This window comes from Chinchilla lanigera, unplaced genomic scaffold (genome assembly GCF_000276665.1).
Source record: "Chinchilla lanigera isolate Chin_1 unplaced genomic scaffold, ChiLan1.0 scaffold00017, whole genome shotgun sequence".
In the NCBI taxonomy this organism is placed as follows: domain Eukaryota; kingdom Metazoa; phylum Chordata; class Mammalia; order Rodentia; family Chinchillidae; genus Chinchilla; species Chinchilla lanigera.
Window position 1 is genome coordinate 1,827,209 of NW_004955418.1, and position 14,642 is coordinate 1,841,850.

At 50.3% G+C, this 14,642-nt stretch overlaps 1 long non-coding RNA gene across 2 annotated transcripts; it reads right to left on the reverse strand.

Moving 5' to 3' along the window:
* Positions 1-1,204: 1,204 nt before the first annotated feature.
* On the reverse strand, positions 1,205-12,137 carry LOC106148233. 2 transcript variants are annotated; one of them, XR_001233487.1, is made up of 3 exons: positions 12,102-12,137; positions 11,428-11,521; positions 1,205-1,446 (listed from the first exon to the last, which is right to left on the reverse strand). It is a non-coding gene; the product is annotated as an uncharacterized LOC106148233 (long non-coding RNA). The 2 variants fall into 2 exon arrangements; XR_001233488.1 differs by having other exon boundaries at positions 11,375-11,521.
* Positions 12,138-14,642: the final 2,505 nt, after the last annotated feature.

The following is a 14,642-nucleotide window of genomic DNA, read 5'->3' on the forward strand; positions in this document are numbered from 1 at the left end:
GTGATTTTCTTAGACTAAGGCCTTCCTTCCTACATGCTGGCCTCCACCTCCCCTGGCTGTCTTGTGGGCATACTAGTGAGCACGTGGGTACTCACTGTCTCACACATGTATGCACACTTCTGTGTGTGCAGCTCACGTGCATGCACACTCACACGCACACACTCACCCACTCCCACCTGCCATCTGTTTCTCTCTGTTGGGGAAAATCATATAAATGGGGCCTCAGGGCAGTGCTAAGGGATTCAGGGGGATTCGCCCTGGCAGGGATCTGAGGAAGAGCCCCTGTGTACCCTCATCTAGTGGCACCTTGATGCCATGTGCCTCCTGATTTCAGGAGCCTCTCCCTTGAACCCAAAGAGGCCTGGCATTTGGGTGTCCTTGAAAATGCACTTTCCAAGCCAGGCATGGTGGCACACACCTGTAATACCAGCACTTGGGATTACAGAGGTTCTGTCTAAATGAATAAATGAATAAATAAATAGGTATTACCATTTTATAATTAGAAAAAAACTGGGCAGGATGAGCCTGGGAGTGAGGGATTTGTGGAGGAGGAAAATTTGAGTTGGACTGGAGACGTTACAAACAAAACTCTAAGACAAATGTCACCATCATCCCCTCAAATCTATCTTACATTTCCTGTAATTGGGAAGAGAAAAGGTTGTATCTTACTGGGTAACTAAGTCCAAGGCATCCAGCTTAAGCTGGGGCAACGGAGTGGTTCCCAAATTGAGTGTGAATATTAATGCTATGTGACTCACACGCACACTTTTTGAAAGCAAAAATAAATAGCTGGTGAGTCTTGAACATCAACAATTAGCCTGAGGAGAAGCCAGGAGAGGAGCTGCAGCTAGTAACAAGGCAACTGCCAGATTAGGTGAGGACGTAGCCCGCTGCAGGCCTTTGGAGGTCCTCGCCCATCTGTGGTGGGTGGAAATGGTTTGTTCAGCCGTGAGCAGCTAACTGAGAAGTCCTTTGCAAATCCCGCCTGGCACAGTGACAGGAGTGGATTTTCCACAAAGCTAATGGAGCTTAGGCTTGGCTTCACACACTCCTCACCTGCACAGGCCCCTTCTAGAGACTGCACTTAATTGCCTGTTCATAATGTTGTGTTCTTTTCCTAAAAAAGAGGGTTCCCCAAATTGCATAAGCTTTGGACCTCACAAAATTTGGTCAACGTCTGTAATGAAGTGAGGAGATAATCATGTAAGATGTCAATAAGCAATCCATTCTTAGTTTAATTTAGCAGCCTCCTTTGAAATCATGTCTCTTTCTATCAGAGATGTATCTGTCTGCATAGTCTTTCACCTTTACTCTAGGTAGAAGGGACCGAAGGACTTCAAAGGTGGTTCTCCAGGACTCCACAGTTTTCTGCCTTGAAGCTGGTATAGGAGGAAGATGAAGGTAGCTGCTGCATAGCTGAAGGAATATAGCTCTCTTGCCCAGACCCTGAGAATAAAGAAAGAGTATCAGATAATAAATAATAGGGCTGGAAGCCGGGCATGGTAACACACACCTGTAATCCCAGCACTCAGGGAGGCTGAGGCAGGAGGGTCATTGCAAGTTTGAGACCAACCTGGGCTACAAAGTGAGCTCAAGGCCAGTCTGAACTATATAGTGAGACCCTGTATCAAAAAAAGACAAAACAGGGGCCAGGGATATAGCTCAGTGGCACAGCACCTGCCTTGCAAGCATGAGGTCATGAATTCGATTCCCAGTACCACCCCCTCAAAAAAAGACAAAATAGGGGGCTGGGGATTTAGCTCAGCGGCAAAGCGCCTGCCTGGCAAGCGCAAGGTCGTGAGTTCGGTTCCCGGTACCGGAGAAAAACCAAAAAACCAAAAAAAAAAAAAAGACAAAATAATAAATAAATAAATAGGGCTGATGTGTAGCTCAGTGGTAAAGCACTCATCTAGCATGCTACACTTACATTCGCAAAGCATTTGGGAATTTCCAAAGGGAATATGTTATTTTATTTTCCAAAAAAGCCCTGAGGTAGTTTTATGCAGACAAGTATTATGGAGATTTGTTACAATAAGGAAACTGAAGCTCAGAGAGGTTAAATTAAAGTAATAATTACAACAACAACAAAAAAAAGGCCAGGTGTGGTGGCGTATGCCTGTAATCCCAGCACTTGGGAGGCTGAGGCAGGAGGATCGGTGCTACTTCGAGGCTAGCCTGGGCTACAAAGTGAGCTCAAGGCCAGCCTGAGCTGCATAGCAAGACCCTGTCTCAAAAAAGACAAAATAATAATAATAATAATAATAATAATAATAATAATTGCTCAGAAGTACAAGGCTATTCTATCAGCAGAGTCAGTTACCCATAGTCACTCATTCAACCTGCTCAACAATGCTGGGAGGCTGAGTGCAGTAGGCCATACCTACAATCCCAGCACTAGGGAGGCTGAGGCAGGAGATCACTGTGAGTTCGAGACCAGCCTGGGCTACAAAGTGAGCTCAAGGCCAACCTGAACTGCAGAGCGAGACCTTGTCTCAAAAAGACCAAAGACAAAACCTGGCCACGGAGAAGGCTCATCAGGAAAGCTGGCTACCAGTTTCCTCCTGGGCTGCTAGCTCGGAGCAGGAGATGAGTCAGCAGTCACCAACCTGCAAAGAGCCAAGGGGGACTTCAGAGAGAAGATGGAACCTCCGGGGGCTTTGAATCAAAGTTTGACCACCTTTCTCCACTCCTGCAACTCCCAGACCAATGATAAAGATTCTGGTCAGAGATGTGTTTAAGGACATTATCATGGCAACAATTTAAAGGGTCATTTGATGAGGGGGGCCAGGGATGTAGCTCAGTGGTGCAGCACCTGCCTGGCAAGCACGAGGTCCTGAGTTCAATTCCCGGTACACCCCCCCAAAAAAAGATTTGATTAGGGGTAAAGATGAGCTGGAGGGAAACCAGTTAGGAGATAGTGACAAAAATTCAGGTACAAAGTGATGGAGTGGGCCAGGGAGATAGTGCCATGGTACCAAGCACCACAGTGGGGAAAAGAAAATAAGGACAAGAAAAGTGATGCAGACCCTAATGACCCAAGGCAGTGGCTGTGGAGAAAGAGCTGCTGTGAGGGTGACTGAACAGAGGACAGGGACATCTTCTGCCAATGACACAACCTCAGCAGACCCTGGTGGGGGGAGGAGGTATCGAGTGGGAAATGTGCTCGTGGGAAGGTAAACAACGAGCCCGGTAGGATGATTAGCCCCTGGAAGCTGCCAGAATTGATAACGTCCCCTCTTCCTGCTCTCTGGGTCCCCAGTCAGGCAGGCGTTCAAGCTAGTTCCAGCCAGGCTGTGTGTGTGTGTGTGTGTGTGAGCGCGCATGTGTGTGTGTCCAGAAGTGTCAGCCCTGGGCTCTGGGGCCCCATCACAGGGAGGTGAGCTATGGGGGCATCAGGGAAGTCTGATTTAGAGTCTCATTCCCGCCGCCCTTCGCCGCAATGCAAGGACAGTTCAATGTAATATATAATTACCAGCGCCCCACAAGGCTGCACTGTACACAGCTCCCTCCCGCCTGCCTGCAGACTATAAATCAGTTTTCAATCCTGAGTGCTACCTGTAAATGTTCAAGCTCAAGATCCTCGCCTCATATTCCTGTGTCCCTGGAGGGTGGTTAGGGCTCTGCACGGCCCCCCTTCCTCCAGTCCTGATTCTGAATTGCTCCTGTCCTCTGGCTGAGAGAGGGGATTAGGAAGCTGGAATTGGCTCTAGGGTCCCTGGGGCCCTGCTCTGGGCAGCAGGGCCGATGCCGCCAGGTCTGTGAGGCTCGGTCAGGCCTGAACCGCCCAGCACGCAGACTGTGGACAATGTCCCAGCTCAGCTGGGCAAGAAGGCACTGACACTGACCCCTGCCTGGACTGGCAGCCTCTTCCCAGCCCTGCTGGATGTTCTAGGAGGCAGGTGGGCCTCTTCCCTGGAGTGTTCCAAAAGAAGTGGTGGCAAGGAGGCACCAGCCATGGCTTTCCCCTGAGCTGGCGGGGCAATCCCTCTGGGTTCCTTGAGTGACGAAAGGATGGCAGGTACTTTGAGGACGTTGATCCTCCTTTGGGGAAAAAGAAAAGTGCAGGGACAAGGCCAAGTTGGCCTTTAGCAACTTAGCAAGATACTTTCTCAAATGACTGAATAAATAAAGGCTGGGTGTGTAGCTCAGTGTGAATGCCCTAGGTTCAATCCCCATTACTTAAAAAAAAGTCTATAATCTTGTCTGATTTCCTCTTTTTTATTTTTTTAGTGGATTCCTACCCCAGACTGGAATTTCAGGGAGGGCAGGTGCCACATTGTCACTGCATGTGTGCGGCTGGCCACCGAGAGGAAGTCTTAGGGACTGAGGTTGGCTCTGTCTACTCCTAGCACAAGCTCGCCCTTCCTCAGGGCCGCAGGCTTGCTCTTCCTGGGGCACCTGGTCCGCCTCCTCTCCGGAGAAAACTCCCCCGGGGCCCTCTCCTACTGTACCTGGGGCTGCCTGCTGGTGACTGAGGGGCAGTGGCCAGCGTTTACCACTCCCTCCCACTCCCCGCCAGGCCCCCTGGGTTTCTAGAAAGCTTGGCCAGGCCCAAAACAGATACCTCATGTGGGCGAGGGACACAAGTTGGGTACAGTGAAGGGCGCTGAGGAGCAAGCTCCTCTATGTATTGTAATATCCATGAAATAAATGTAGATGAACTGAAAGCACCTTCTGAATAAGCAGCTTTTATTGAAGGAGCTGCTTTAATCCCTAAATGGCTTTGCTGACAGCAAGCAGCTTCCTGGTGGGAGGAGAGGGAAGGATGGGAAATGAGACGCATTGGTTAGGAACCAACTTGGCCTTGTCCCTGCACTTTTAAGATTCAGGACATGCTTCTCCAGGGCAGTGGAACTCAGACCTCCCTCACCTCCGTGTCCATATTCCACTCCCCACCCCATCCCCTCTTGCAGTGGCGGCATGTGTGGCTGGGTTTGTGCCCATTGACGCACGCCCTGCGAACAAGCCCATCATGCTGACTATGCCCATGGTCTGGGTGTCCAGGCCGCCCGCTGTACATGGGGCACTGGCATCAGCTGGAGAGTTAATCCCTTCACAAGGGCAGGATGACTTTTATCAAAATGATAATGGACTGATGACACAGAGGCCCCTAGGGTCTAGAGAAAAGCCAGAGGAGGGAACAGAGACCAGGCTGGCAGGACTTGGGGGCTCAAAGGCCATTCCAGCTCTGTTCAGCTTTTAGAGGGCCGAGGGCATGACACCAGAGCAGGCCCCAGGGATGTTGAGAACACATTATCCATATGCTGAGGCTGTCCTGCTGCCTCCTCCTGAGCCTCTGTTCCCCGCTTCGCTGGCCCTCTTTCCCTCCCAAATACTCCCCTTGACTACAGAATCCTGAACCGTGAGGGCCCAGCCTCCCCCACCCTGGCCCTGAGATGGAGCGGGGCCTGCTCCTCCTCATGCAGGATAACCTACAGTTCCGAGCAGGTGGGGCACAGAGGTGGCTGGAGCAGGCCCAGGAGCACAGATTAGAAAGTTGCCCCTTGGGCATGGAACCTGTCAAGGCTAATTTGCTTCAATTTTACAATTTTGTTTCCTTTCTTTCTTTGTGTGTGTGCGATGCTAAGGCTTGAACACAAGAGCTCTTGCATGGTAAGCGCCCACCACTGAGCTGCGCCTGCCACCGAGTTACACCTACCACTGAGTTACACCCCCAGCTAGGCTCAGTGTTCTTTCATAATTGATATGGATGAAGTTTCACTGGGGAAAGAAGAGAGTTTGGGAGCTCTTGGAAAGCCAGGCATGGTGGTACATGCCTATAATCCCAGCACTCATGAGGCTACACCAGGAGGATCCCTGAGTTTGAAGGCAGCACCGGCTACACAGTAAGTTCAAAGCCAGTGAAACCCTGTCTCAAAAAAAAACAAAAAGCAAAACAGAAGGAAAAACAAAAAAGAAGCTCTTGGAACATGTACACTAGAGGGGCTTTAGGGATCACAAAGCAGGAACTCCTGTCGTTGGTTGTGGAGGACCACCTGCACAACTCTCCTTGAAAGAGGAGCAGTTGTCTCCACTTCGGCCAAGCCTGGCCCTATTTCCGTGTACTGATGTGTGCAGAGCTGGCTGGGACTTTTCCTTATCCTTCAATTGGCTTTAATGCATATGGGTCCAGCTGAGGTGCTGATGTGTGGTCTTTCAAGCAAAGAGGACAAGGAATGTTTTCCCAGCCCCCTCATAGCTTGCATGTGTGAGCTGAGGCAAGGTGGGATTGAACCTCAAGATAAGAGGCTGTGACTTCCCAGGGCACAAAAGATTATACCTCGGAGCTGAAGCACGGACCCCAAAACATTAGATACTGTCACAGTTGTGGTACACAGATTACTCTTTCTGCATATCCTTCTCTGCATATTGCAGAGGTGATTTCAGGCCTCCAACCTAGCCCAGCTCATGGCACTCACCTACTTCCTGCCATTCTCAGTCACTCATCCTCAAGCCACTCCCTTCTTCACGAATTAATAAAACCTAGGTTTGGCCCCAGCTTGAGGCCTTTGTTCCGGATGGCCATCACAGTAACTGGACTTAGGACCCCTTGGCTCCCCATAACTATAATTATGCCTTAGTGTCTTTAGTCTCACCATGGGTTGCACTGGAAGTGGTAGACTGGAATTAACTCACTAGAATTCAGTAACTTTTCATGGGATTACAAATACAAACCTCCCGGGCCAAGATGAGGACTGGGAAGGGCTCTCTGCAGTTGGTGGAAGATTAGTGATAACATTTTCCCCTAGGTTTCGGAGAGACTTCATGCAGAAGGAAGCCCCCGTACCAGAAATGGAGAGTCCTGGCCCCTTAGCCTAGCCTGACACACAGTAGGTGTTCAATAAACACTGCTGTTGCTGTATTAGCATAATACCTGGTGGAAATATCTGAGGGTCCCTGCAGAGAAGCTCAGCTGCTAGGACCTGAAAGTCAGACGGCACAGGGTGGGGTGCGGTGCAAAGCAGGCATGGTGCCAAGATGCGTGGCTGGAGGACCCCAAGGAGCAGGCACTCTGGCCCTGTGCAGCCAGCTTCTCATTCCCCTCCCCCCACCTCCCAGGGTGGTCCTCCCTCTGGGTCTTGCAAAGAGTCTTCCCTCTGTCCCAGGCTGGCCTAGTGACCTTTCGCTTGAGTCTGCAAATATATTCTTAGCTAGTCTTGGAAATGAAATTGTGCTCAACATTTGTACAGGGCTTTTCTGCCACTGGGCCCTTTACAGACATTAGCTAATCAAAGAGGATGGGGGGAGGGTAAGGGGGAGGGGAGAAAGGCGGGGAGAAAAGGGGAGGGGAGAGGGGTGGAAGCGAGAGGCCTGGCCAATGGAAGGGGACTCCAGGCTTCTGAGCTGGGAAACTCATCTCAGGCCTCCTTCTTTTCCACAAGATTGGATTTGCAGTCAGGTGTAGTGGCACATAACCGTAATGCAAGCTCTCTGGGAGACTGAAGCAGGAAGATCTCAAATTTGAGGCCAGTCTGGGCAACTTAGCAGACCCTGTCTTGAAATAAAATACGTAAAAAGAGCTGTGGAGGGCCAGGGATACAGCTCAGCAACACAGCACGTGCCTGGCAAGCACAAGGTCCTGAGTTTGATTCCCAGAACAAACAAAGAAAAAAACTGTGGATGCAGCTCAGCGCACAGGCCCTAGGTTCAATCCCCAGCACGCGCGCACACACACACACACACACACACACAAGATTGGACTTGCTCTAAAGAGGAAGTGAGTTCTGGGGACTTGGCCACTGAGCCAGAAAGTAGAAGCAGGGAGGATGATAACTCACTGAGAGGTGACGGTCTTCCTGAGGTCTTCCTGTCCCATAACCAGTTATACACAGCAACTGGGCTCAGAGGGAAAGTACAGTGTTGTAGGACTGTCAGCTACCTTCACCCCCTTTGGAGGAGGAGATGAGGACAGTCAGTAACTAGAGCCAGGGAGTGTGTCGGAGCTCCTTCCCAGAGGGCCACAGGGAGCAGCACACTGAACCGTGCAGCCTGGCCTAGGGACAGGGGCCACCTTCTGGCTTCATCTGGGGTCACAGTCCTGGACAGTGGCTCCTAGGCTGTAGAACAGCACAGACTCCTCTACCTCACCACCTCTTCCTGGCCATAAGGGTCAGCTGGGTGTGGTGGCGTGAGTGTAACCCCAGAACTCAGGAGGCTGAGGCAGAAAGATGGAAGCAAATTCAAGGCCTGCCAGGGCTACACAGTGAGTTCAAGACCACCCCTGAACTACATAGTGAGACCCTATCTCAAAAAAACAAAACACTGGCAAATGCAAGGTCCAGAGTTTGATTCCCAGTACCAAAAAACAAAACAGGGTTGGTGGCAAGCCACCCTAGTATCTGCAGAATGACTTGTGCTGCCCCTCCCCCACCCATTTCCCCATCCTCAGACCCTGCTTCGGCCGGAGACAGGGCAGTGAAGGAACTGCACCCTGGCAGGCAGCAAGCCAGTTCCCACCCAGGCAGGAGAGAGACAGAGGTCCTTCCAGGACTGGGACTAAGGAAAAGACTAAAGCAAAGAGATGAGTTATGGATACTGACAGACAGCAAATAAGGTGGATTTTGGATGGAGACTGCAGAACAAAGGAAAGGAAGGAGGCTAAAGGAGAGAATCAGGATAAACAGCTCCCCAGGGAACCAAGGGCGTCATAACCTGAGGATTTCTCCCCAGCGCACAGTCACAGCCACAGCTCGGGCAGCTGTGGGATCCCCCCCTGGGGTCGGGGGGAAGAGAGCTGCACAGCCCTAGAGAGAGACTCACCTTCCACCCCTGTGGCCTCTCCTCCCTCACACCCAGACAGGCGCAGCACCCCTAGATACGGTTTACGGATGTGGATCCTCCACTCCCCCACCCACCCCCTCCGAGGGACTGGAGGGCAGAGATGCCCCTCACCCCCGTGGCGAGTGTCCCACAGGCCTGGCTGCCCCTGCCCACCCTGATCCCATCAGTCTGTCTGGTGCTGATTGGAGAGTCAGCGATTCTGGAAGCCCCTGCCAAGTCCAGCGGAGGAGGCCTGACCTCCCCTCACTGTAATTATCTGTCTCGTAAAAAACAGGCATTGAACTTCATAAAACCAATTAAGACCTCAAGGCCAGGGCACAGGAGCAAGCAGGAGTCCAGCACCTCCGGTGACAGTGGGAGCCAACTCGAAGGACAGAGCAGTACCTGCAGCTGCCTCTTCCCAGGCCCAGCCACAGGGACCCAGAGAACAAAACTGTCGCACATGCAGAGAAAGGCTGGGTGAGAGGCAGGGAAGAGCCTGCAGGCTGCTAGGGGCAGCGAGCACTGGAGCAGTTCCTTCCCTTCATGACCAGCAGCCAGCCGAGCCTGGTTTCTCCCCCAACAGCCCTCTCTGCTTCCAGAAAACCTCAAGAGCTTCCCATCCGGTTACCAAGGCAACTGCAGCCCTGCAAGATTCACAGTGATGGAAAGAGAGAGAGAGAGGAGGCTGACAGGAGCCCCAGACAGGATGCCAGGGTGGGAGCTCACATCTGAAGGTGAACAGGCATCCAGGGGCTTCGGGCCAGAGCAAGCAGCACCCCCTCCCTATTCAGCCTGTTCCAGGCTCCGTGCTCCCGCAGGCTGTGCACCCAGTCCTGCGTGGGCGAGAACACAGCAACAAAGCACCCCTCCCCGTCAGGCTTGGACACAGGGGTGCAGCAGCAGGGAGAGCCGCTACAGCCTCACCCAGCCTGTACACCAAGGGTACTTCTGCTTTTCTTTCTCCCCTCTCTACCCCACCCACCAACCCCCTGAAGTACTTGGGACTGAAATCAGGAGCGCTCTACCACTGAGCTGCATCCCAACCCTTTTTTTTTTTTTTTTTTTTTTTTTTTTTTTCCGGTACCGGGAACCGAACTCACGACCTTGCACTTGCCAGGCAGGCGCTTTTTGCCACTGACCTAAATCCCCAGCCCCTACTAACCCTTTTTAATTTGAGACAGTCTTATTAAATTGCCCAGGCTGGTCTCGAACTTGTGATCCCCTGCCTCAGCCTCCCTGCTGGGATTACGGGGCCCAGCTATTTCTTTTTTTTTTCTTTCTTTCTTTTTTCCCCGGTACCCGGAATCAAACTCACAACCTCGCACTTGCCAGGCAGGTGCTGTGCCACTGAGCTAAATCCCCAGGCCTCTTTGTTTTTCTTTTAAGGTCATCCCGGGGTTTAACATCCTGCCCATGCTGGGGACTGAACTCAGAGTCTCCCACATGCTAGGCACTCAGGAGCAGGTTACACCCCAGCCTGCTCCTGCTTTCAAGGGGCACTGGAACTCTCTCCTTTCCCCAAAGGCTCTCTCTCATGGCTTCGGGATCACAAGCACAGGCTACAGTAGAATCAGACAGAAGTGTATTTTGTTCTTGGCTTGGTCATTTTCTAAGACTCTGTGACCTAGGAGAAAGTCACTTCTCTCTCAGTCTCAGTTTTCTTAACTGCAAATGAGGATAATATAATAAATTCCCAGGATTTAATGATACCATACATGGCATGTGTTTATATAGGGCCTGGCACTTGGTCAGTTTATTTTATTTTACTTTATATTTTGGGGGTTTTTTTGGAGACAGGGTGTTGCTATGTAGCCTGGGCTGACCTTGAACTCCAGTGATCCTCTGCCTCAGCCTCCCAAGTGTTGAGATTACAGGTGTATGCCACCATGCTTGGCTGGGTCAGTTTAAAAAAAAAAAAAATGGGCTTGTTTTGTTTGAGACAGGGTCTCACTATGTAGTTAAGGCTGGTCTTGAACTCACTATGTAGCCCAGGATGGCCTCAAACTCGTGATGATCCTCCTGCCCCAGCCTCCTGAGTGCTGAGGTTATAGGCATGTGCCACCACTCCTGGCAAAGCTACTAAAATTTTATCAACATTATTTCTATTTGATTTTTTTTTTTTTTTTTTTGAAACAGTGTCTTGCTATGCAGTCCAGGCTGGCCTTAAACTCACTACAAACCCCGGGCTGGCCTCAAACTCATGGTGATTCTTCTGTCTCAGCCTCCTAAGTGCTGGGATTATAGGAGTGCACCACCACGCCCAGCTTCTATTTGATTTTTATGATCATTAGGTGTGTACCTCTGCTTATTCATCTGAAAACAGTAAGCATTATTAGATGTAATTCAATGGCAGTGGGCAGATTATATAAGAGAAAGCATGTGAAATGCTTAGCACAGCACCAAGCCATAGATAGTACTCGAAGCAGAGAAGCCATCCCTACACCCCCTGACCCCACCAGTCCCCAGGCCCTCAGATTATATACTGGGTACATCACCAAGCTGGCCACAACTCCCAGTAAGAGCCTTGTGCAGGAGTCTTCGTGAGGCCCTGGGTTTGACCCTCAGCACACAAGGGAGGAAAGGAAGGAAAAAAGAAAACGAAACTTCTGACCTGGATGTGGGGGAGTCAGTAGTGCAGCACCAGTGAACTAATTTCCAACTTACTTCCTGGCCAGGAATGAGCCCGGCCCACCCTCACTTCTGTCTCAGGAGCCTGAGGTTCCCTGAGCAAGCCAGTGTCCTGCCGATGCTCAGGAGCCTAGAAAAAAGCACCAGTGGCCATTTAAACCAGAAAGGGTTTGTGCCTTTACAGAGGCTCAGATTTCAGGCTGCAGCAGAGGACGTGGGGAATGCACAGAGACCAGCACCTCTTCCATGGGTTAGGTCCCTGTCCTTTGTTGGCCTAGGTGAGGCCCTGTTTCAGGGGTGGCTGAACAAGAGAGACTGCTCCCAAATCCTCCCTAAAGACCCAACACTCCTCCACGCCAGTCACACTTTTCTGAGATAGTCAAAGAGGCTTTGGAATTGATCCAGTCTTCCTTATCCATGTTCTTTCCACAGCTCTGTACCTCACTACTCCAGCTGCATAACTGGGTGTCCTGGGTCTGCAGTATGCACCACACACTAAAAATGCAGCTGGAAAAGCTTAGGTGAAATCTCAGCGAAAATGGCTGGGTTGGAAGAGTTGAGAGCCAGAGGGGCTGGGGATCTAGCTCAGCATCACAAGTGCCTGCCTGGCAAGTACAAGGTCCCGAGTTCAATTCCCAGCACCAAAAAAAAAAAAAAAAAAAAAGAAAAAGAAAGAAAGAAAGTTGAGAGCCAGCTGTGGTGGCACATACCTGTAATTCCAGTATTCAGGAGGCTGAAGCAGGAGGATTGTTGTGAATTTGAGCCCAATCTGGGCTACATAGTGTATTCAAGGTCAGCCTGAACTCCATAGTGAGACCTTGTCAACAAAACAAAGTAATTTTTTTTTAAATGAAAGAGCTAGGCTGGGTGTGGTGGTGCATGCCAGTAGTAGCAGCACTTGGAAGGCAAAGGCAGGAGGATTGTTGGGGAGTTTGAGGCCAGCCTTGGTTACACGGCGAAACCCTGACTCGAAAAAAAGGGGCTGAGAGAAACAGGGGTAAAGCTACAGGCCTAAAAGGCTCTGGAATTTGCTTCTCTTCAGATTTTCCATTGGAGAAGAACCCATCCCTCCCCACTACCTCCCTAGAGAACTTCAGAATTAACGCCTCAGTAGGGCTAGGCAGCCAAGCTCACTGTTGGGGCCCTAGAGCATTTGAGGAGTGGGGGCCCCCCACCCAGGCAGCTCCTGGGGTTGTGGGGTGAGGTGGGCTCCCGAAGCCTGGACATTCCTATGGAGCCAGACTAGCAACAATGGGTGAGTCTGGAGTCGGAGGAAAGGGGCCAGATCTGAAGAGACTCCCCTAGAACAGATTCGGGCCTGTTCCCGCAACTCAGCACAGTAAAGCCTTTGTCTCAGCCCAGCCTTCCCTTTCTCCACGCCAGTCACCCTCCCCACCCCTTGGAGAGAGAGAGAACTGGGAGGCACTAAAACCCAGAAGGTCAGGCTTTCCTTTGGAGGCTGTGTAACCTGACACAGGCATCTGACCCCTCCTATCCCCATACATCAAAGCCAGTACACACCCTTTCACAGGAAAGGAAGAATTCCTGAGGGTCGGGCGGCTTTCGAGTATGGCAGGGTGGGTGATGAGAAAAACAACTGGGAGGAAAACAGGAGGGGACCTTGCGAAGCCCCCTCTGGGCCTCCCATCACTGCAGCTGCTTCCCAGAAAGCCCCCAGTAGTGGGTTCCGGTCAGGACTGGCCACATCCGTCCACCTGCTCAGAGCTCCTGGCCTCAGCCCGTCGCCGTCCACTCCCAAGTAGGTCCAGGTGAGGTCACAGATGTGGGGGAAAGTGTCCCCCTGCTCCCACTGTGCTGAAGACCCTATCAGGCAGGCCATGGTCGCAGCACCATGCCAACACGGATTAATCTGGAGATAATCCTTTTTGTTTGGTTAGTTTTTGTTTTTTAAGACAAGGTCTTGCTTTTAAGTTCATGCTGGCCTTAAGTTCACTATGTAGCTCAGGCTGGCCTCAAACAGTGATCCTCCTGCCTCAGCCTCTGGAGTGCTGGGACTTACAGGTGTACGTCATCAAGCTATTGGAGATAATTCTGAAGAAAACTGAGATACTGAGCCCCCTAAAGTAGCCAAACGAAGGTCAGCTGCTAGGGACTGAGCCCCACATAGCTTCCCCGAGGAGATCTGCCCCCGCCAAACTGTTCTCCCAAAGGCAGGGGCCAGGTTTGGTCCCGCCCAAGAAGTCTAGGGACAAATCAGAAAAGCCCGCGTTCTCTCAAGTCTCTGTCTCTGCTGTCCAGAAAAAGATTTCTTCCAGTTCTTGAATGGTGTGCCCAGCTCACTTTCAGACTGACAGATGGACAGACAAAATTTCCAATGATTTCTGAGTCAAGGCAAGCCATGAACTAGAATAGTTCCTGGGGTTACCTAGGAGCGCCCCCTGCTGTCTGGCTTGGCAGAAGCCAGTTGGTGGGGAAGGAAAGCACTAGATTCCGAACTGGCTTTGGAGGTGCAGCTTCTAATCCTGGCACTCTGGGAGGCTAAAGCAGGAGGATCGCAAGTCTGAGCCCAGCCTGGAAAACTCAGCAATTTAGCAAGACCCGGCCTCAAAAATTTTTTTATTTTTATTTTAAAGAGAGTAGTAAAAAAAAAAGAACAATAGCAAAATACCAACATCACAGACATAAACAAAACAAAGTAAGAACATTAAAAATGTAAAAGATTTCAAAACAAAATGATAGGAATTAACAGTGGTTGTTATATTACATATTGTTATCTTCAATGAAGTTGCTCAGATTGCCAGATGTAAGAATGGAACATTGTTCAAACCATAAAAGAGAATAAAAAAATTATTAAATAAAACATTAGAGACAATACAGAGTTTCACTAGACAAGATGGTAGGAATTCACCAGTGGTTGTTCTATTGCATATTGTTGTCTTCAAGTCAGTTGCTCAGATTACCAGATATAAGCATGCAAATTTGGTCAAAATATAAAACATTTTAAGCATTAACTGTTCTTTTCAATATACCATCAGACATCAGCAGTATAGTTATCCTAGCTATCCATATAGCTATATATATATATTGCCTTCCTTCTTTCTTTTTTCTGCTTTCCCTCATCCCAGTCATTCCTTCCTTTGAGCAGTTTCTTTCCCTTTCATATCATCTATTGTATGTTTTGGGTTTTATTTACTCTTTCAGGTTCCTACACCAGGGAGACAATACAATGTTTACACATCTGGGTCTGATTTATTTCACTTATGAGTATGGTCTCTAATTGCATCCATTTA